At 43.6% G+C, this 24,206-nt stretch overlaps 1 long non-coding RNA gene across 1 annotated transcript; it reads left to right on the top strand.

Moving 5' to 3' along the window:
• Positions 1-1,282: 1,282 nt before the first annotated feature.
• Positions 1,283-2,123, top strand: LOC103650271 (uncharacterized). The gene is made up of 2 exons (XR_564034.1): positions 1,283-1,406; positions 1,496-2,123. It is a non-coding gene; the product is annotated as an uncharacterized lncRNA (long non-coding RNA).
• The last annotated feature ends 22,083 nt before the right edge of the window (positions 2,124-24,206 follow it).

Below are 24,206 nucleotides of genomic sequence, written 5' to 3'. Positions count from 1 at the left end.
TGGCATGACATCATATGCATTGACAATTCATTATGTATGTTACACCTAGAGTGCATTCACTAGGCTAAAAATTTCAAAACAAACATGTGATGTGATGATTGGACTTGGTTAGAGGGGTCCTTGATCCTAGGTTAGAGTATCTCCCCAAGGATTAGAAGCATATAGACTTGTGAGATGAGAACTAGAGTATGATCCCAAAGGTTAGTAGAGATGTTCAAGAAAGACTAAACTTATAGAGTTTAAGTGCCACTTGAACCCTAGAACACTCAAAACCCTAATTGAAACCCTAAAACCCCTAATTAGTGCCCTATAAGGTGATTTCAATTTCTATTCACTTTTGGACAAAAGTGTGTATATCAAAGTGATAGAGTAATAAAAGTTAAGCAACTTTAATGTATGGAAATTTCTAAGTTTTGTGGAGGAATTCGGGGTAAATTGCAAAAAGGCCAAAGAGTACCCATATGCCTAACTCTAAAAACAGTGTTATCAGGCCAAGTTCAAGCTTTAATATCTCCTGATCTGTGGGGATTTTGTCATGGGTCACTACAACAAATTTGTAGAGTTAATATAGTAGTCCAAGTTTGATTAAGTGATTGAGCCTTAGAACTGTACAGAAATTGGAACAAAATGGCCTAGAATTTGGGCTGTCAGTCGAGTTCTAGTCTAAAGATCAAACTGACAGTGGTGTACAACTAACTTTGGGCCCGGATTATGCATAATCTAGTGAGTATCCGATCAAGAGCCTTATAACAAAGTTGAAGCCGGTATATAGGGCAACAACTTTGATGCAGTAGGATTAGCAGTTCGTCACATGAAAATCGAATAACAAAGCTCCTCAAATTGCTCTGTTAAGCCAGTAAATGAGCTATTCAGAATGAACAGTGTCTGAAGAAGATCATAGGTGCAGTGCATCCGCCGCCGATGATCCACGCGTCGTGATCTGCGTCGCCGGTAAGATTCGTGTGGTATGAGGGTAAAAGTCTCGGCGTCGAGATGAACTCGGGCCCTGTCACCGGTCGGTTCACCGTACCCACTTGCCTAAGTAGATGTCACCGCGGAGCTCACTGTTGTTCTCTGTAAACGCCGCGTAACTGCTCGATTCACCGTAGTCTCGTGACCGTGGCAATCTTTGAGTCATGCCCATCGACTGGTGAATGCATGAGCTCCACGGTGGGTCTCGGTAATCATTCCACCGAGGCAATAAGTCTCACTCTCATTCAAAATTGAACCATGTCGCGTCCCATCCCTCTTAAATTGAGTGCTTCCCTCGCTCCGCCTCTCTGTTGTGCATCCATTCCACCCGCAAACACCTCTCCTCGTTCCCCATATCTCATAATCATCGGATTTTCCCAGAAACAGTAATCGCTGCCGCCGTGAAGAACCCAACTGTGGCCGGCCTTACTCGGGTCAGTTCATACCCATTTAATCCATGCTTCAGTATGCCTTTAGCCTCTGGTTGCTTACCATGCCGGCCGATTGAATACTACTACCGCAGAACTCTTAGAACACCACCTCGTCGCTGAGAACACCGCCGTGGACACTCCCTCCGCCGACCCACTGCTTTGTCCCTTCACTCGTCCTCCTGACCGTCGTCCTTGAGTCCTAGTGAGTTACTGAAGCTTATCGTACTCCCGGTTCGAACGCTACCACGCTGTATCACTAGGAATGGGTCCGTGAAGATTTCGGGTCCGCGGGTGCTCATAGGCTGAGCTCTTAGATGGAGTTCGTACCAGATTTTTTATCCCTAGAGTGGCGCCAAGAGTTGAATTAGGTGTAAGAGCAAATTTGAGCGTGGATTGTGGGGGTATGGCGGCCTACGCAAGTTCACCGGACTGATTTCGTCGCCGTCCATGAATGGGGACCCGGTTGTCTGAAGGAGAAAGAAAGGGGGATCTCTTTGTAAATGTCAGTGACTAAGAAAACAGTGCCTTGGATTAGCCTTCAGTTATTCAAATGCCCAGGGAGTTCTGTGAAAAAGGGCTCGCGCGGGCGTGGACGCGGGCGCGTTCCCCTGTTCGCAGGCTGACTCGGGCCAGATTTGGCCCGTCACTATTCATTGTTTCTTCTTTTCTTTTTACTGCCAGCTTGGGAAGTTTGTATAAAATAGTAGAAAATCGGTAAAATTATGAGACCAATTTTGTTAGATTCCTAAAATCAAGTAGTATTTAATAAAAAATAATTCCAAGATTGTTATCCCAAACCTAAAATTTTGTAGCATTTAAAGATGCTTAAACCAAGCCTTTTAGAATTTTAAAAATAGTTTAGTAATTCCAAAAATGATAAAATTTTTAAGTAAGCTTAATGTGATGATTAGAGCCCCTAGGTGAAGTTTGAAATGATTTGGACATTGTTTGAGCAAAAACCCAATAATTAGCCTCATAGGGTTAATTACTTTATACTAATCCTAAAAGAATACCAAATTAGAAAAGCATAGTGATTAGTTTGTACCATGAAGGAAAGTTGTATTCAAGACATAACTTACTATATCTATATCGTATGATTGCATATTCATGACATAGCATAAGTATTCATATACATGTATTATCATGTATAGAGCACGAAGAAGAAACCGTAGCAGAAGAAGAGATTGTCTCCGAGACTGAGAATCCTCCAGCGGAGAACAACTTTTACTTCGATATCTGCGGTGTGGAACCAAAACCTCCTGCAACACAAGGCAAGCCCTTGTGCATTATCCCTTTTCCTTGTTGTTTTAAAATCGTTATCACCTTATATGATGCATTAGGTGATAGGAATTGTCTGATAAATAGTTGATTCATTTGCTTCCTTGGAAATTGGATATCATTCCTTGTTTGCCTGTTTTAAACAAGATTTCTAATGCTTAGTCTGCTATAGAAAACAAAAGGTTTTGTTTGAAAAAGGTGATGCTTCACATGGGATGATAATTTTTACAAAGAAAAGACTGATGATGGTGGATCCATCACGACCGTGATGGGTTCAACATCCGAAAAGAGTACCTCTGTCAGGTACCAAACTTTGGGTTTTAAAGGATAAAGACGAGACTGGGCAGGTGACTTGCACGAGAAGGAAGTCTCGGTGTAGTGTCTCTGTCTGAGTCGTTTAAGGACCGAGCCGATGTAGGCTTGATGATCGAGGACCTTTTAATGGCCACATGCTTCGTCATGGGTAAGCTTTGCCTCAGTCGGACTAATACTAGAAAGGGAACCACACAATGGGAGTGGAGATATGGCGAGAGTAGCGTGTACCCTCTGTGGCAAGAGGCTGGACGGTGGAGTATCTGTGCTCTCGGTTGGCGTGAACCCATTCTGGTCTTGAGAAACCCAGGTGCGAGTTGACATATGCAAGGGTTAAGTGCTACATATGTCGTGTGGTTGGATATCCCCAGCTAGGAATTAATCGATTTGGATCGCTGTTACTTCTCGGACATAAAAACTTGGTCACTGACCTACACGTAGCAACAAGTGAACTGAAGGGAAGATAACAGATGGCTAGTATAGGCCAAGTGCTTGATCTAGAATAGAAAGAAATCTAGATGCAGGTAACTACTTAACCTGATAAGTAAAATGAATTTTTAAGGATTCACTCATAGTAAGCTTTTCTGCAAAGAGAGTCTTTGAATCTTGATAAGTGTTGGGGGCCTTCTTCTCCGCCGAAGGTCCTCTAAGCAAAAACACCTTCGGCAGGATGATATGCAAGCATATACGACATGAAGATATATGCCGAAGCTACAATTGAAAGAGCTTTAGCATGATGGCATGCTTAAGACGAAGGATGGCACCGACTTAAAAGGAAAAGACCACATAGTCCCTGATAATTTGTATTATGATTATGATTAGTTATCAAGGACACAAATGTAATTTTGTCCGGGCTGCGTCCCGTGCCAATAAATAGATGAACAGTACCCCCGTATTGTTCACGCTGAATTGTAATTGCTCACGCGTCACTCTTGCTTTATCATCTTCTGTCAAGCCGAAGGTACAAATGTAATATTAATATCATGGATGTTTGTTCATGTTTATATAATATAGAATATGAAGTCTAATGATTTAAAATGATTATTCATATCCCCTTTACGTTTCATATGTCTCTGTTTACATTCTTGATTATTGAAATGATGAAGGTATATCCTTCATGATCTTCGTCCGAAGATCATTATACCCTGAGGGAGATAATGAGAGCACCTAGAGGGGGGGGGTGAATAGGTGATCCTGTAAAAACTTAACTTATAGCCACAAAAACTTGTTAAGGGTTAGCACAATAATTGCCAAGTGGCTAAAGAGGAGATCTTGCACAATATGACAATCACAAAGAATTTAACACAGAGTAGACACGGTGATTTATCCCGTGGTTCGGCCAAGTACAAAACTTGCCTACTCCACGTTGTGGCGTCCCAACGGACGAGGGTTGCAATCAACCCCTCTCAAGCGGTCCAAAGACCCACTTGAATACCACGGTATTTTGCCTTGTTTATCTTTATCCCACTTGCGAGGAATCTCCACAAATTGGAGTCTCTCGCCCTTACACTTAAGATTCACAAAGAAGCACGGAGTAAGGGAGGGAAGCAACACACACAAATCCACAACGAAATGCGCACACACACGGCCAAGAATCGAGCTCAAAGACTATCTCACAGTTTCTCACAAGAACAGAGCTCGAATCACTTAGAATCACAAACGGATGCGCAAAGACTGAGTGTGGATGATCAAGGATGCTCAAGAGTTGCTTGGTGTTTTCCTCCATGCGCCTAGGGGTCCCTTTTATAGCCCCAAGGCAGCTAGGAGCCGTTGAGAACAAATCTGGCAGGCCATCCTTGCCTTCTGTCGTCGGGCGCACCGGACAGTCCGGTGCACACCGGACACTGTCCGGTGCCCGATTTCTTTCCTTAACAGGCGCAGCTGACCGTTGCCAACCGTTGCAGATCTGGCGCACCGGACAGTCCGGTGCACACCGGACAGTCCGGTGCCTCCTTCCGACCGTTGGCCAGGCCACGTGTCCCGCGCAGATCGCGTGGCCGACCGTTGGCTCAGCCGACCGTTGGCTCACCGGACAGTCCGGTGCACACCGGACCGTCCGGTGAATTATAGCCGTACGCCGTCGGCAAATTCCCGAGAGCGGCTTCTTCGCCCGAGGCAGCCTGGCGCACCGGACACTGTCCGGTGCACCACCGGACAGTCCGGTGCCCCAGACCGAAGCAGTCTTTTGGCTGTACACAGCCAACTCTTCTTCTTTCTTCTTCTTTCTGTTTCTATCACTTAGACAAGTATATTAGTACATAACACCAATGTACTAAGGCTTAGAAACATACCTTTACTTGTGATTTGCACCTTGTTCATCCATGGGCATAGATTCACAATTAAGCACTTGTGTTTGCACTTAATCACCAAAATACTTAGAAATGGCCCAAGGGCACATTTCCCTTTCAATCTCCCCCTTTTTGGTGATTTATGCCAACACAACACAAAGCAACTAGAACAAGTGCAAAATCACTTCAAATAAACCTCAAATTTATTTTGATTCATTTTTGGCATATATGGATCATCCTTTGCCACCACTTGGTTTGTTTTTGCAAATCAAACTCAAATCTCTATCTCTAAGTCAAACACACATGTTGAAGCATAAAGAGAGTCATTCCAAAAGAGATTGATCAAAGATTTCAAAAACTCCCCCTATTTCTCATAATCATTACTTCTCCCCACAAGAAACCAACTTTTCACAAAAGAGACAATAAGCGAGTTTTGACAAAACAAAAGCTCTATTTCACTATTTTCAAAATTTCGCAAGTGGTAGTTGATCCATTTATTGCTTTGGCCTTTATTTTCTCCCCCTTTGGCATCAAGCACCAAAATGGGATCAACTTTGGCCCTTTAACCCCATTGCCTCACCAAAATCTTCAATTAAGAGCAAATGGCAATAGGAGTTCATGAGATGAACTTGGAATTAGTTACCCTCTCATCGGAGTGCAGTGGAAGTCTTTCATGGTCCAAGTCCACCTTTTCCCTTTCAATTCTCCTTCGAGACTAAATCATGCAAACTCAAGCATATGGTTAGTCTTAAGGAGTCAAGTTGTAGCACATCTCCCCCTAAATGTGTGCATCACTTGCAAAAAGGACTTGTGAGGTCCGGGGAGTGCTTGTACAACTTGAGCACCATCAATAAGCAACAAAATGCATAAGGAACATGATCAAAGGCATAAACACATGTATGCTATAAGTCAATCCAAGTTCCGCGAATCTAAGACATTTAGCTCACTACGCAGCCTGCAAAAGGTCTTCTCATCTAGAGGCTTGGTAAAGATATCGGCTAGCTGGTTCTCGGTGCTAACATGAAACACTTCGATATCTCCCTTTTGCTGGTGGTCTCTCAAAAAGTGATGCCGGATGTCTATGTGCTTTGTGCGGCTGTGTTCAACAGGATTTTCCGCCATGCGGATAGCACTCTCATTATCACATAGGAGTGGGGCTTTGCTCAGATTGTAGCCAAAGTCCCGGAGGGTTTGCCTCATCCAAAGTAGTTGCGCGCAACACTGTCCTGCGGCAACATACTCGGCCTCAGCGGTGGATAGGGCAACGGAAGTTTGTTTCTTAGAATTCCATGACACCAGGGACCTTCCTAAGAATTGGCACGTCCCCGATGTACTCTTCCTATCGACCTTACATCCAGCATAGTCGGAATCTGAGTATCCAACCAAGTCAAAGGTAGACCCCTTTGGATACCAGAGCCCGAAGCAAGGCGTAGCAACTAAATATCTAAGGATTCGCTTCACCGCCACTAAGTGACATTCCTTAGGGTCGGATTGAAATCTAGCACACATGCATACGCTAAGCATAATATCCGGTCTACTAGCACATAAGTAAAGTAATGACCCTATCATTGACCGGTATGCTTTTTGATCAACGGACTTACCTCCTTTGTTGAGGTCGGTGTGTCCGTCGGTTCCCATCGGCGTCTTTGCGGGCTTGGCGTCCTTCATCCCAAACCGCTTTAGCAGATCTTGCGTGTACTTCGTTTGGGAGATGAAGGTGCCGTCCTTGAGTTGCTTCACTTGGAACCCAAGGAAGTAGTTCAACTCGCCCATCATCGACATCTCGAATTTCTGCGTCATCACCCTGCTAAACTCTTCACAAGACTTTTGGTTAGTAGAACCAAATATTATGTCATCGACATAAATTTGGCACACAAACAAATCACCATCACATGTCTTTGTAAAAAGAGTTGGATCGGCTTTCCCAACCTTGAAAGCATTAGCTATTAGAAAGTCTCTAAGGCATTCATACCATGCTCTTGGGGCTTGCTTAAGTCCATAGAGCGCCTTAGAGAGCTTACACACGTGGTCGGGGTACCGTTCATCCTCGAAGCCAGGGGGTTGCTCCACGTACACCTCCTCCTTGATTGGCCCATTGAGGAAAGCGCTCTTCACATCCATTTGGTACAACCTGAAAGAATGGTGAGCGGCATATGCTAGCAAGATACGAATGGACTCTAGCCTAGCCACAGGAGCAAACGTCTCCTCAAAGTCCAAACCTGCGACTTGGGCATAACCTTTTGCCACAAGTCGAGCCTTGTTTCTCGTCACCACCCCGTGCTCGTCCTGTTTGTTGCGGAACACCCACTTGGTTCCCACAACATTTTGCTTGGGACGAGGCACCAGTGTCCAAACTTCATTGCGCTTGAAGTTGTTGAGCTCCTCTTGCATGGCCAATACCCAATCCGGATCTAGCAAGGCCTCCTCTACCCTGAAAGGCTCAATAGAAGAGACAAAGGAGTAATGCTCACAAAAATTAGCTAATCGAGATCGAGTAGTTACTCCCTTGCTAATGTCACCCAGAATTTGGTCGACGGGATGATCCCTTTGAATCATCGCTCGAACTTGGGTTGGAGGTGCCGGTTGCGCTTCTTCCTCCATCACTTGATCATCTTGTGCTCCCCCTTGATCAAGCGTCTCCACTTGAGGTACCTGTTCGTCATCTTCGGTTGGGGGATGCACCATAGTCGAGGAAGAAGGTTGATCTCGTTCATCTTGTTCCTGTGGCCGTACTTCTCCAATCGCCATGGTTCGTATAGCGGCCGTCGGAACATCTTCTTCATCTACATCATCACAATCAACAACTTGCTCTCTTGGAGAGCCATTAGTCTCATCAAATACAACGTTGCTAGAGACTTCAACCAAACCCGATGATTTGTTGAAGACTCTATACGCCTTTGTATTTGAGTCATAACCTAACAAAAACCCTTCTACAGCTTTGGGAGCAAACTTAGAATTTCTACCTTTCTTCACTAGAATGTAGCACTTGCTCCCAAATACACGAAAGTAAGATACATTGGGTTTGTTACCGGTTAGTAGCTCATACGGAGTCTTCTTGAGGAGGCGATGAAGATAGACCCTGTTGATGGCGTGGCAAGCCGTGTTCACGGCTTCCGACTAGAAACACTCGGGGGTCTTGAATTCTCCAAGCATTGTCCTCGCCATATCGATTAGCGTCCTGTTCTTCCTCTCTACCACACCATTTTGCTGTGGTGTGTAGGGAGCGGAGAACTCGTGCTTGATCCCTTCCTCCTCAAGAAATTCCTCCACTTGAAGGTTCTTGAATTCGGACCCGTTGTCGCTCCTTATCTTCTTCACCTTGAGCTCAAACTCATTTTGAGCTCTCTTGAGGAAGCGCTTGAGGGTCCCTTGGGTTTCAGACTTATCCTGCAAAAAGAACACCCAAGTGAAGCGGGAAAAGTCATCAACAATAACTAGACCATACTTACTTCCTCCTATACTTAGATAGGTGACGGGTCCGAAGAGGTCCATATGCAGCAGCTCCAGGGGTCTTGAAGTTGTCATCACATTCTTGCTGTGATGCGCTCCTCCCACTTGTTTACCTGCTTGACAAGCTGCACAAGGTCTATCTTTTTCGAATTGAACGTTAGTCAAACCTATCACGTGTTCTCCCTTTAGAAGTTTGTGAAGGTTCTTCATCCCCACATGTGCTAAGCGGCGATGCCACAGCCAGCCCATGCTAGTCTTAGCTATTAAGCATGCATCTAGACCGGCTTCTTCTTTTGCAAAATCAACTAAGTACAGTTTGCCGTCTAATACACCCTTAAAAGCTAGTGAACCATCACTTCTTCTAAAGACAGACACATCTACATTAGTAAATAGACAGTTATACCCCATATTGCATAATTGACTAACAGATAGTAAATTATATCCTAGAGACTCTACTAAAAACACATTAGAAATTGAGTGCTCATTTGATATTGCAATTTTACCTAACCCTTTTACCTTGCCTTGATTCCCATCACCGAAAACAATTGAATCTTGGGAATCCTTATTCTTGACGTAGGAGGTGAACATCTTCTTCTCCCCCGTCATATGGTTTGTGCATCCGCTGTCAATAATCCAGCTTGAACCCCCGGATGCATAAACCTGCAAGGCAAATTTAGGCTTGGGACTTAGGTACCCAACTCTTGTTGGGTCCTACAAGGTTAGTGCAAATTTCCTTAGGGACCCAAATGCAAGTTTTGTCTCCCTTGCATTTTGCCCCTAACTTCCTAGCAACTATTTTCCTATCCTTTCTACAAATAGCAAAGGAAGCATTTAGTGCATGATAAATTGTAGAAGGTCCATGATCTTTCCTATGAGCATTAACAACATTTCTCCTAGGCATATTGTGAATAACATTTCTTCTACCAACCTTTCTATCATGCACAACATGAGAACTAGAAGCAGTCATAGCATAAGAATCATAAGCATGTGAATCAAAATCATTATAAGCATTTCTAGCATGTCTCCTATCATAGTACAAGAAAGCATGGTTCCTTTTAGCACTACTAGCCATAGGGGCCTTCCCTTTCTCCTTGACGAAGATGGGAGCCTTATGGCTTGTTAAGTTCTTGGCCTCTCTCTTGAAGCCAAGACCATCCTTAATTGAGGGGTGTCTACCCACTGTGTAGGCATCCCTTGCAAATTTTATTTTATCAACTTCACTCTTGCTAGTCTTAAGTTGAGCATTAAGACTAGCCACTTCATCATTTAGTTTTGAAATTGAAACTAAGTGTTCACTACAAGCATTAACATCAAAATCCTTACACCTAGTGCAAATTGTAATATTTTCAACGCACGAGTTACTTGCTACTTCTAGTTTAGCAGTTAAAACATTAATTTCACCTTTTAAAGAAGAAATGGTTTCATTACAAGTAGAAAGTTCACAAGAAAGTATTCCATTTCTTTTAACTTCTAGAGCAAGTGAATTTTGTGCACTAACAAATTTATCATGTTCTTCATATAAAAGGTCTTCTTGTTTCTCTAAGATTCTATCCTTTTCATTTAAGGCATCGATCAACTCATTAATCTTAGCTATCTTAGTTCTATCCAATCCCTTGAATAAACTAGAGTAATCAATTTCATCTTCACTAGATTCATCATCATTAGAAGAATCATAAGTATTAGCATTACGAGTGATTACCTTCTTTTCCCTTGCCATGAGGCAAGTGTGATGCTCGTTGGGGAAGAGAGCCGATTTGTTGAAGGCAGTGGCGGCGAGTCCTTCGTCGTCGGAGTCGGACGAAGAGCAATCCGAATCCCACTCCTTTCCAAGGTGTGCTTCGCCTTTGGCCTTCTTGTAAACCTTCTTGTTCTCTCTCTTCCCATTTTTCCCTTGCTCCTGGTCACTATCATTTTCGGGACAGTTAGCAATAAAATGACCAAGCTTACCGCATTTGAAGCATGATCGTTTTCCCTTGGTCTTGGCCTTGCTTGGCTGTCCCTTTCGACCTTTTAGCGCCGTCTTGAATCTCTTGATGATGAGAGCCATCTCTTCATCATTGAGCCCGGCCGCCTCAACTTGCGCCACCTTGCTAGGTAGCGACTCCTTGCTCCTCGTTGCCTTTAGAGCAATGGGTTGAGGCTCGTGGAGTGGACCGTTCAACGCGTCGTCGACGTATCTTGCCTCCTTGATCATCATCCGCCCGCTCACGAATTTTCCAAGTACTTCCTCGGGCGTCATCATCGTGTACCTGGGATTCTCACGAATATTGTTCACGAGATGAGGATCAAGAACGGTAAAGGACCTGAGCATTAGGCGGACGACGTCGTGATCCGTCCAACGCGTGCTTCCGTAGCTCCTTATTTTGTTGATAAGGGTCTTGAGCCGGTTGTAAGTTTGAGTTGGCTCCTCTCCCCTTATCATGGCGAATCGTCCAAGCTCGCCCTCCACCAATTCCATCTTGGTGAGCATGGTGATGTCGTTCCCCTCGTGAGAGATCTTGAGGGTGTCCATATCTGCTTGGCATTGTCCAAGCCGCTCACCTTATTGTACTCTTCCCTGCACAAAGACGCTAAGAGAACAGTAGTAGCTTGTGCATTTCTATGAATTTGTTCATTTATAAGCATAGGGCTATCCGAGCTATCAAATTTCATTCCAATCTCCACAATCTCCCATATGCTTGGATGGAGAGAGAATAAGTGACTATGCATTTTGTGACTCCAAAATCCGTAGTCCTCCCCATCGAAGTGTGGAGGTTTGCCAAGAGGAATGGAAAGCAAATGCGAATTCGAACTATGTTGAATACGAGAATAATCAAATGAAAAGTTCGAATTGACCGTCTTTTTGTAGTCGTTGTCATCATCCTTTTGGGAAGAAGTAGACTCATCACTATCGTCGTAGTAGATGATCTCCTTGATGCGCCTTGTCTTCTTCTTCTTCCCTTCCTTCCGTCTATGCCCCGAGCCGGAGTCGGTAGGCTTGTCGTCCTTCGGCTCGTTGACGAAGGATTCCTTCTCTTTGTCGTTGATCACGATTCCCTTCCCCTTAGGATCCATCTCTTCGGGCGGTAAGTCCCTTTGTGAAGAGAACGGCTCTGATACCAATTGAGAGCACCTAGAGGGGGGGTGAATAGGTGATCCTGTAAAAACTTAACTTATAGCCACAAAAACTTGTTAAGGGTTAGCACAATAATTGCCAAGTGGCTAAAGAGGAGATCTTGCACAATATGACAATCACAAAGAATTTAACACAGAGTAGACACGGTGATTTATCCCGTGGTTCGGCCAAGTACAAAACTTGCCTACTCCACGTTGTGGCGTCCCAACGGACGAGGGTTGCAATCAACCCCTCTCAAGCGGTCCAAAGACCCACTTGAATACCACGGTATTTTGCCTTGTTTATCTTTATCCCACTTGCGAGGAATCTCCACAAATTGGAGTCTCTCGCCCTTACACTTAAGATTCACAAAGAAGCACGGAGTAAGGGAGGGAAGCAACACACACAAATCCACAACGAAATGCGCACACACACGGCCAAGAATCGAGCTCAAAGACTATCTCACAGTTTCTCACAAGAACAGAGCTCGAATCACTTAGAATCACAAACGGATGCGCAAAGACTGAGTGTGGATGATCAAGGATGCTCAAGAGTTGCTTGGTGTTTTCCTCCATGCGCCTAGGGGTCCCTTTTATAGCCCCAAGGCAGCTAGGAGCCGTTGAGAACAAATCTGGCAGGCCATCCTTGCCTTCTGTCGTCGGGCGCACCGGACAGTCCGGTGCACACCGGACACTGTCCGGTGCCCGATTTCTTTCCTTAACAGGCGCAGCCGACCGTTGCCAACCGTTGCAGATCTGGCGCACTGGACAGTCCGGTGCACACCGGACAGTCCGGTGCCTCCTTCCGACCGTTGGCCAGGCCACGTGTCCCGCGCAGATCGCGCGGCCGACCGTTGGCTCAGCCGACCGTTGGCTCACCGGACAGTCCGGTGCACACCGGACAGTCCGGTGAATTATAGCCGTACGCCGTCGGCAAATTCCCGAGAGCGGCTTCTTCGCCCGAGGCAGCCTGGCGCACCGGACACTGTCCGGTGCACCACGGGACAGTCCGGTGCCCCAGACCGAAGCAGTCTTTTGGCTGTACACAGCCAACTCTTCTTCTTTCTTCTTCTTTCTGTTTCTATCACTTAGACAAGTATATTAGTACATAACACCAATGTACTAAGGCTTAGAAACATACCTTTACTTGTGATTTGCACCTTGTTCATCCATGGGCATAGATTCACAATTAAGCACTTGTGTTTGCACTTAATCACCAAAATACTTAGAAATGGCCCAAGGGCACATTTCCCTTTCAGATAATGCTTCGAAGGACAAAGATCTTTAACCATTAACATTTGTGTTTCCTTGTTCTTAATTCATAGCATTTGAGAACAAGTGACCAACATTGGCGCCCACCTCCGGTGAACTCACTTCCACTATTGTGACGATGGCTTCGTACAACAACCAAGCTGTAGCACCTTTGGTCATGAAGCTGGTGCTCCCAATCACAGGTGGTTCAAGCTCAGAACCAGCTAACAAGAAGCAGAAGAAGGAAGCACAAAGAAGAGTGCAACATGTTGGGGTGCAAGGACCCTTCATCAGATCCAAATGGTCTCACATCCCAATTACCTTCTCTCAGGAAGATCTTCACCTTAAAGATTATCCTCACAATGATGCCATGGTTATATCTTGTGCCATCAAGGGATTTCTGGTCCAACATGTTCTAGTTGCAAAGGCAGTGCATCAGACATCATCTTTGCAAAGGCTTTCAGACAGATGCAAGAGCCAGAAGATAAGATACATGATGCAACACACCCTCTTTTGTGGCTTCGGAGGAAGACAGATTGTGGCACTTGGCAAAATAACAATGTCAGTTACCTTCGGTTATGTCCATAACACAAGAACTGAACAAGTTTCCTTTGACATTGTTGACATGGAGTACCCATACAACGCAATCATTGGTCGAGGGACGCTTAATGCCTTCAAAGCAATACTTCATCCAGCATACTTATGGATGAAGATACCTTCGGAACAAGGGCCCATTGCTGTTCATGGAAGTCAAGAAGCTGCCAGGAGGGCTGAAGGGAGTTGGACAGATTCAAAGGCTATCCATAACATAGATGAAGCCGAAGCTTATCAGCAATATAAACAAAAAAGAGAGAAGGCTGCTTCAGCAGATCAACCGAAGCCTATGCTTTTGTGTGAAGACATAGCAGACCAAAGGGTACTGTTGGGATCTCAGTTATCTGTTGAGCAAGAAAACACTCTGTTAAGTTTTTTGTTCAACAACAAAGATGTCTTCGCTTGGACAGCTAACGATCTCTATGGTGTCAATAGAGATGTCATTGAGCATTCACTCAGACCAAGAAAGCAGAGACTTCGGAAAATGTCTGAGGATAAAGCCGAAGGTGCACCAAATGAAGTAAAGAGACTTCTCAGTGCCGATGCTACCAGGGAAGTAACATATCCAGAGTGGCTGGCTAACACTGTTATGGTGAAAAAGGCTAATGGGAAGTGGAGAATGTGCATTGATTTTATAAACCTAAACAAGGCATGTCCGAAGGATGAATTCCCCTTACCAAGAATAGACTCCCTTGTAGATCAGTAGCTTCTTCAGAACTCATGAGCTTATTAGACTGCTACTCGGGTTATCACCAAATATGGATGAAAAAAGAGGATGAGCCAAAGACAAGCTTCATAACTCCTAATGGTACCTATTGCTACCTTCGGATGCCTGAGGGGCTCAAAAATGCTAGAGGAAGCTTCAGCAGAATGACTGCCAAGGTTCTTCACTCTCAAATAGGCAGGAATGTGCTAACTTATGTTGACATCATAGTAAAAAGCACAAAACAAGAAAATCATATTGCCGATTTGCAAGAGACGTTTGCCAATTTCAGGCAAGCTGGTCTCAAGTTAAATCTAAAAAAGTGTGTTTTCGGAGTAAAGAAGGGCAAGTTTCTTGGCTGTCTGGTATCAATAAAGGGTATCGAAGCTAACCCAAGTAATATCGAAGTTATCCTTCGGATGGATCCACCAAATTCAAAGAAGGGGGCTCAACGGTTGGCAGGAAGGCTGGCATCGCTGAATAGATTTATATCAAGATCAGCAGAGAGAAACTTACCATTCTTTGAAATACTGAAGTCGGCCGAAGTTTTTCAGTGGGGTCCGGCTCAATAGAAGGCCTTCGAAGAGTTAAAACAATATCTGATAGATTTGACAACTCTAACTCCACCTTCATCAGTAACACTGTTACTCCTGTATGTGGTTTCCTCCCATTCTGTAGTTAGTGTGACACTCGTACAGGAGAAGCAAGATGGCCAAGTAAAGACAAGCACAGGTATACTTCGTCTCCGAAGTACTCAATTTATCAAAGAAAAATTACACAGAATTGGAGAAGGTATTGTATGCTGTGTTGATGGCCTCAAGCTTCGGCATTACTTTCAAGCATATCATATAATAGTGCCTTCATCACAACCTCTGAAGGATATAATGAGAAACAGAGAAGCTACATGAAGAATTGGAAAATGGGCTGCGGAGCTTAATGAATTCACCATTGATTATGTACACAGATCCTCAATTCAATCTCAGGCGTTAGCAGATTTCATTGTTGATTGGACACCAGGGGCTCAGGGAGAAGAAGCAACAAAAGATGCCGAAGTCTGGATGGTATTCTGTGACGGCTCTTGGAGAACCTTCGGCGCAGGAGCGACCGCTGTTCTAGTAGCACCCTCTAAAGTCAGGACATGTTATGCGGTAAAGTTGGACTTTAGTTGTACAAATAACATTGTCGAGTATGAAGCTCTTCTTTTAGGGCTTCGGAAGCTAAAGGCAATGGGAATAAGAAGGGCAATCCTCAAAATTGATTCTGAAGTTTTTTCTAGCCATGTAGACAAAAGTAGCAAGGCAAGGGATCCGAAGCTTGAAAAATATTTGGATGCAGTTCGAAGATTGGAAGCTTCTTTTGAAGGATTTTCTGTAAAAAATATTCCAATGGAGGAAAATGAGCATGCGGATTTGCTAGCCAAGTCAGTGGCATAGGGGCTCCCTTTGCCTTTAGAAGTGTTCTTTGAAACAATAAAAGCACCTTCAGTAGAACTTATGGAGAGAGCAGTGCTTGCAATATCACATGTACATAGTGAAGATTGGAGGACTGAGATTATATCTTTCCTCCAAGGTAACTGTCTTTCGGATGACGAAGTTTATAATAAAAAATGGAAGCAAGAACAAGACCATATGTGATCATAGAAGGGGAGTTATATAAATATGGAGTCCGCTCTCCATTACTCAAGTGTTTGTCCAGAATTGAAGGTCAAGAATTGATGAAGGAAATACATGCAGGATTATGTGGGTCTCATATTGGGTCTAGGCATTTGCTGGGAAAGGTTTTCAGACAAGGATTTTACTGGCCGAAGGCAGCTTCGGATGCAGCAGTCTTGGTTCAAAAATGTGAAAATTGCCAAAGATGTGCAAAAGACCAGAAACAATCTTCGTCTTTAACCCAACTAATACAGCCAACCTGGCCACTGCAAAGGTGGGGTCTGGATTTGTTAGGTCCACTTCCACCAGCATAAGGAAATTTGAAGTATGTCGTTGCGGTAGTGGAATATTTCTCTAAGTGGATCGAAGCAAAGCCCTTAGCCACAATAACTTCAGCCACATTACAGAAATTCTTTTGGCAAAATATTGTTTGTCGCTTCGGCGTGCCGAAGGCAATAACCATTGACAATGGAACTCAATTTGATACTGAAACGTTCAAATATTTTTGTGACTGAATTGGTACAAAAATTCATTTTGCATCAGTAAGGCATCCAGAATCAAATGGGTTAGTAGAGAGAGCAAATGGAATCATAATGACAGGAATAATGAAGTTAATCTTCAATCAACCTAGAGGAAAGTGGCCAGATGAGTTGATCAAAGTGGTGTGGAGCCATAACACAACTATCTCAAGGTCAACAGGTTTTACACCTTTCAAGCTCTTATTCGGTGACGAAGCAATAACACCAGAAGAAGCAAAGACACGATCGATAAGAACCACAACTTCAGTGGAGGACGAAGTTGATTCTCAAATAACAAAAGACACTATAGAAGGGACCAGACTTCAAGCCATAGAACACATCAATAAGTATCAGGCCGAAACAATAAAATGGCGTGATAGGAAAGTTCGATTGAAAAATATCAAGCCAGGTCATTTGGTGCTTTGGAGAGTAGCCAACCCAGATACAGTGGGCAAGTTACAGCTGAAATGGGAAGGTCCTTTTCTGGTAGTATCTCCGTCAAGACCCGGTTCTTACAGATTGAAGGATATGGACGGCAATGACATACCCAGATCTTGGAATGCGGATGAGCTTCGGCAGTATTATGTGAAATTGATGTAATCTTTTCTATTTTTTATATGGCACCCTTTTCCTTTCAGGAGGGAGAAAGGTTTTTAATGGGGCCATAGTTTGTAATTTTTATTCTTATTTAGCCCCATGCAATACAAGGGCCAAAATCCCCCAAAGATGTAACATGTAATATCAGAATCTGCACCATCGAGTGCAAAAGAGAACAGGGAAAAGCTCAAAAGACGTCCGTAAGAGGATGCAGAGATGTAATCACCCAAGGATGACGAAGCTGAAAAAGTCGTTCCTAAGGGAGCGCAGCGTAAGTTCCGAAGCTACAAAAGTCGTTCCTAAGGGAGCGCAGCGTAAGTTTCGAAGCTCAAAAGTCGTTCCTAAGGGAATGCAGAGCCAAATACCACCAAAATAGAAGGTGAAGAAGCTCCAAAGTCGTTCCTAAGGGGATGCAGAGCTTAAATGCCACCGAAATAGAAGGTGAAGAAGCTCCAAAGTCGTTCCTAAGGGGATGCAGAGCTTAAATGCCACCGAAATATAAGGTGAAGAAGCTCCAAAGTCGTTCCTAAAGGAATGCAGAGCTTAAAGACTCCAAAGTCGTTCCTAAGGGGATGTAGAGTCTGGGTGTGGCTTCGTGTGCGTTTGAGTCATACATTTGCATGTTACATTACATCATTCATTGCATTCATACACATTCATTAAACATTCATAGGATCATCATCATCATGACATAAAGCACGAACAGAAATAGTCCAGCTTCGGCGAAAAAGTGCTTTGTTGAACACAAAGAAGCTTCGCTTCAAATACAAGCATTTCATGCAAAAGAAATGCTTCGATGTGTATGAAAAAGAAGGGAAGGTGTTTTCGCCTTCGGCTCAAAAGATACGTGAATTTCGTCCACAGCAAAGCAATACGTACATGAATGGAAAGGTAAAATTATATTACAAGGTATGGACAAATATAGACAGTACTGAGTACAACTCTCGTTTACAATTTTTTGCAAGAATAATACAAATATTCCCTAAGCTCTATACAAGAAGGCATAAAAGGAAGCTTCGGGCCAGCAACCTTCAGAATGTGCGGCGGACTATCAACCTTCGGCACCACCATCCTGCAGACAAATGATGGTATAAGATAAAAGTGATAATAAAAATCAAGGCAGACAACAGGTAAAAAGTTTCTTACTGATTTAAGAAGATTTCGAGTTTCGTCTCCAGCCAACTCTCGTCCGCCTTTAGCCCAAATTTGAGTGATGAATCTATTTCTGATACTTCGGGCTTCACTAGGAATATCAATCAAATCTGACGGCGATAGGCTGAAGGTTGGCCTGTTTACTGTCTTCGCATGCATCCATTCGACCTTCAAGAATGCAGCAGCTGTGCTGCGAGAAGCTAGCAAAGCACAGAAGTCACCATGCCCAGCTATCACTTCATCGAGTGCATCAACTTCATTTTCAATATGTTTGAAGGTATTTGATATGTCTTCAGACGAAGGGGCAATATCTTCAGAACTGGCCCCAACCGAGCTGAAGACCCCCTTTAACTGTTGCACGCAGCAGCTGCCAAATTCCAAGCATGTATTCCGAAGGTCCTTCAAAGATTTCTGCAGCTTTGTATTTTTATCAGCTTTGGCTTCATATTTTGCTTGCAGTTCTTTCTTCTCTTGTTCTAAGCTCTCTGATTTTTCTTTTAAGGCTGTTTGACTTTGGAGAAGCTCCTCGCTTAATCTAGCATTTTCAGCTTGAATTTCTGCGAGCGAACCCTCTGTTGCTTGAAGCAGGAAGTTCTTCTTCTTTAGAGAAGCTTCGTAATCCTTGATCTTACTCCCCAAGCCCTCGATTATAATTTCATTTTTCTTATCCTCGAGGTCTTATTGCATCCTTAATGCTTTACTTAGCAGCATACTCTGTGGAAATAAGTTGTCATCAGAAAATTTTGATTTATCACAAAGATAACAGAAATATAGGCAAAAGAATTTTACCTTGAAATTGGAGTAAAACAGACTGCCGACGATATGTTGCCGCCGGTAGCCGCTTATATCAGCTTCAAGCTTCGGGAAACCGACACTCTTTGATAGAGTGTCGATTATTTTTGCCCCGACGCGATCGCGAATACATCCTAAGGCTCCTTTGTCAATTCCACCAAAGAGCATATCTCCTGGCTGGTAGCCATAGGATATCCCATATTCCTGCAGCTCCTTCTTCTCAGCCTCAGACAATTCTTGACCCACCAGGTTCCGAAGGTCAAAGTCCCTTTCTTCTGAAGCAGCATCAACAATCATTTTTCCTTTGTCAGGCACTGCGGCCATATCCTTCTCTGCAGCCGCAGCTGTCTCTTCTGCAGCCATATCCAAAAGAAGTTTATCAATTCCTAATAGTGTACTTTCAAGATTGGCAGCTTTGGCAGCAGCTGCAGCTTCGGCAATGGCCTCGGCACTCGCAATAGGTTCTATTCTGGATGCTGAGGCCAGCGACGGTGTCCGTTCAATGGATTGCATAACATTAACATTTCTTCTCTTTTTTCTCACCCTCAGTCTTCACCTTTACGGCTGAGGGTTGATCCTTCTTCTGTAAAAGTTTCGTCAGTTCTGGTCCCAGAGGACTTAACAGCTTGATGGGTAAAGATTTAGTCATTACCTTTAAAATTTCTGCTATTTCAGTAGCAGGAGGTGTCGAAGGAGTCTCCTCTGTTGCCTCAGTTATCTTACGCTCTGGAGTTTCAGCCTTCCTCTTCTTTGAAACTGTCGCCTTCGGCTCAGGAGTGGATTTTCTCTTCTTTGAAATTTTCTCATCTTCCTTAACCATTCTGGCAGCTTGCCTACTTAGAATGCTAACAATTCTTTTTCTTTTCACCCCTTCGGCACCTTTGTGAAGCTTTTCATAATCAGGGTATTCAAATTTCAAGGCATCCATTACCCGGTTCAGTCTTCGTTTCGGCCGAGTACCGAAGGCTGCAGTCATCAGCTGATCTTCTTTCTTGGTGTAGTTCCCAAGTATCTCATTGCACATGTCTCAATCATGTCTAGCCATTCTTTGCAAGGCTTCTTGAATTGTTTCCCAAATTGAAAATGGTAAGCAAGTCGAACAAGTTCATGCTTCTTCCCCACTTTTTTCCTCTTCGGCATTCCCTAGCCACTTGACGACGGATATGTTCTGTTCGCCAAGTATTCTTGCACCAAATCCCTAGTACTGATCTGCTCAGCTACCACTCTAAATTCTACTTCATCCAGCTGACAGGGTGACCCCAGTTGCATATTGCATAAGAGCCTAGTCATTCCGAAGCTCAAACTCAGTGGACTCATAACCATGGTCATCAGCTTCTCCCTCTTTTTCTCGTCAACCTTCATATAGAACCATTCATTTTTCCAACCAGTTGGCCACTTCGTGCGATAGCTAAGGACTGGTGCCTTCATATCCTTTCGATACGCAAAATTGTAACAGCCAAAATTTTCATGAAGGCCATCTGCCCTGGCCTTCATCTGATAATGCAGCTCGTGCACTCGGCAGAAAGCTTCAGCATCTGGACTCATCCCTTGGCTTTGGAGGGCCCAGATATAGACGCTGAGTCTAACAATGGCGTTGGGAGTCAGCTGATGAAGATATATTTCAAAGTTTTTAAAACTACCCCTATCATTTCATTCAGGGGGAATCGCAGCCCTGCTCTGAAGAAGCTCTTGAAGACGACAACTTCATCCTTCTTCGGCTCTGGGATAATCTCTTCTCCAGCAAATCGAATAAGTTTGCTCTCAGCCTCTCCAAAATAGCCGAATTTCATCATCATAGGCATGTCATCTTCCGTCACAGTAGATTTCTCAAATTCAAGATGACTAGGCTTCGTTGGGATCAGAATGTTGTAGTCTTCTTCACTCTCATCAACATTTTCACCCTCAACTATAGTTTGTTCAGCTTCGGCATTAGAAGCAACTTTGTCAGCCACAACTAGACCTGATTGCTTCATTACTTCTGAAATCGGTGATGTTTCAGTGGCCTCGGTTTTGTCCCCCTCATGAGACACTCTAGCGGTTGATCGCACTCTGGCCATTTTGATGGTTTTACCGTTGATGAAGCTAGCCTTAAACGATGAAGCGTTTGCTCGAGAGCGCAATGCAGAAAGCTTCGGCTATGGTTAAATTTTTTAACAGCACAACAATGCAATGGCAATGAATGATGTGGTAACTCCTCACCAACCTGTATGTTTATATAGTGCTGCAGGGGGAAGGTGAACCGCCAGGCCGCTTACACTCGCTGAACGGTGGACCATTCGATGCCTGGAATGTTATAATCGTTTCTCGGCAACGAGCTCAGAGAAGGTGTTTTTCGGACCTTTGGCATTCCGAAGCCTTCGAGTTTTTCGCGGATCGAGCTCGGTACGAAAAATGATCTAGCACCGCGAAGGGGCTACTGTTGGGGGCCTTCTTCTCCGCCGAAGGTCCTCTAAGCAAAAACACCTTCGGTGGGACAATATGCAAGCAAATACGACATGAAGATATATGTCGAAGCTACAATTGAAAGAGCTTCGGCATGATGGCATGCTTAAGACGAAGGATGGCACCGACTTAAAGAGGAAAAGACCACATAGTCCCTGATAATTTGTATTATGATTAGTTATCAAGGACACGAATGTAATTTTGTCTGGGCTGTATCCCGTGCCTATAAATAGATGAACAGTACTCCCGTACTGTGCACGCTGAATTGCAATTGCTCACGCGTCACTCTTGCTTTATCATCTTCTGTCAAGCCGAAGGTACAAATGTAATATTAATATCATGGATGTTTGTTCATGTTTATATAATACAGAATATGAAGTCTAATGATTTAAAATGATTATTCATATCCCCTTTACGTTTCATATGTCTCTGTTTACATTCTTGATTATTGAAATGATGAAGGTATATCCTTCATGATCTTCGTCTGAAGATCATTATATCCTAAGGGAGATAATGCTTCGAAGGACGAAGATCTTTAACCATTAACATTTGTATTGCCTTGTTCTTAATCATAGAATTTGAGAACAAGTGACCAACAATAAGCTTTACCTTGATTCCCAAAAGCCAGCATATCCTTGAGAGTCTTTTTCCTTTGACGGGTAAGACTTGTGAAAGTACACTTCGTACTCAGGGTTTTCAAACCCCTGTTGTTGTAGGTGATGAAACGGCTGAGTTCGGCTGTTTCTGTTCTAAGGTGGTTCCCAAGCAGGAGGATGAAAACTAAGTTTTATTTGGGGAAGGTGTGTTGCCTTCCTGTGATGTAATAATAAGTTTACGCACTCAAGTACCCAGATATGTAATAACCACTCTTTCTATATTTTTCTTATGAATGTAAATTATGTTATTGTAACCTTTTCCGCTTACTCCTTACTCTGATGATATATAATGTCTGTGTGATGGGTTAAGCGCTCTTGGACGATGTGATGGAGATACAGATAACCGAACTTGTCGAGTCATTATGCACACATGCATGACTGTCTGAGGTCCTTAGGACAAGGACATATGTAGGTGGGTCTAATACCTTGGGAGGTTCCGTGACAATCAAGTTCCTCATCTTGTGGTTCTGGTCTAATGGCCTTCCTCTTCTGTTTCTTTGCCTCCCTGATGGGAGCTTCGTCCCCTTAGTTAGGGTCCAAGGGCCTGAGGACAGCGCCAATTGTCGTCGGCTTCCTCGGCGGCATAATGTAGATTGCTATGGTCATGGAATCACCGGAGTTGGGCGTCAATGTTGGTCACTTGCTTTCAATTACTACATGGTATCAAAAACAAGACAACATAAGTTAGGGGATCGAGACCTCCCTTGAGTTACCCCTTCTCCAAAGGGTAACTCGAAAGAGAAGATAAAAAGGTGGGAATTTGGATGAAACAATAACGTGTAAAAAAGTAACAAAGAACCAAATATGACACACATCTCATATGCCTTAGAATTCTTATTCCATCTTTCTCCATATGCAATAATTTTACAATCGTACCTTCGGCTTTACATGCACGACAACTCGAAGATACTTCGAAGGCTAAGTGAGACGAAGCTTAACTCCCTCGAAAGGTGAATTTTTATACATGGCATTGTTTATCTATTTATAGGAGAAAGGTATAACTTTATATGAAATTACAAGCATGCCTACAAAGGTTACACATATGATTTACAAATAATACAGAGGCATCATTGTCTTTAATTTTCTCTTCCTTTCTTGCTACACAAGTCTTCAACTTTTTCCCCTTCATCACTTTGCTCCTGAAGCCTTGTCCATGCCAAAGTTGGCAACCTTGGCTCGCACCTTCGTCACATATGTGTTCAGCCGAAACCTTTTCACAGGCTGCTCAGGCCGAAGGCCATCTTAGTCCACCCTTCATTAGATGCCTAAAACATACTTCATCAGGTCGAAGGAGAGGTGATGTGAGGGTCGTCGGCAAGATAGACCCCCAACAATCCATTAGTGACAAAAAATGAATCGTTGCACGTCAACCATCATAATCCCTTTAACAGTCCAAGACACATAATTATTCTTGGGGGAAATGTTGTTTTTGATTCTTCTCAAAATCAAAGCAAGTTTTGTATCCTCTTCAAATGTTAAGTCTGGAACAGTCTTTGCATGTGGGTAGATATTTGGATCGCAAGTCAGTACACCATTATCTTTCCATACCTATCACAAGCACAATATGTTTTCAGACCAATTAGGCAATGTATGGGGATAAGCGGCAATTTTCATGAAATGCACATGCTAGCTTATGAGGTGTTTGGTTTGATGAATCACTCTATCCAAAATGAAGTGGTGCATCATGGGTCCATTCCTCAAATTTGGTGGGATGACTCCATTCCACATATTAGTACTAAACAACTAACTATGAGGAATGAGGTGGTGATGGATTAACTCACTCTATTCCACAAACCAAACAAAAAAGTGAGGAGTGAGAAGATGATGGACTATATCATTCCTTAAACCAAACACTCCATTAGTGATTAGCATCAACTGTTCTCAACTTTTTCCTTAGAAAGAAAATATGGTTTATTCAGTATCTATTCAGACTAAACATAGACCTGAATTTCTCTCAGTCCCAAGGCTTTACCAAGTCGCTACCACCTCGGCCTAAAGTAGTTACGGCGCCTGATTTCTAGCCCT

The sequence above is a fragment of the Zea mays genome, chromosome 3, assembly GCF_902167145.1.
Source record: "Zea mays cultivar B73 chromosome 3, Zm-B73-REFERENCE-NAM-5.0, whole genome shotgun sequence".
Taxonomy (NCBI): Eukaryota; Viridiplantae; Streptophyta; class Magnoliopsida; order Poales; family Poaceae; genus Zea; species Zea mays.
The sequence above is the reverse complement of the archived record's forward strand: the minus strand, read 5'-3'. Positions and strand labels throughout refer to the sequence as shown.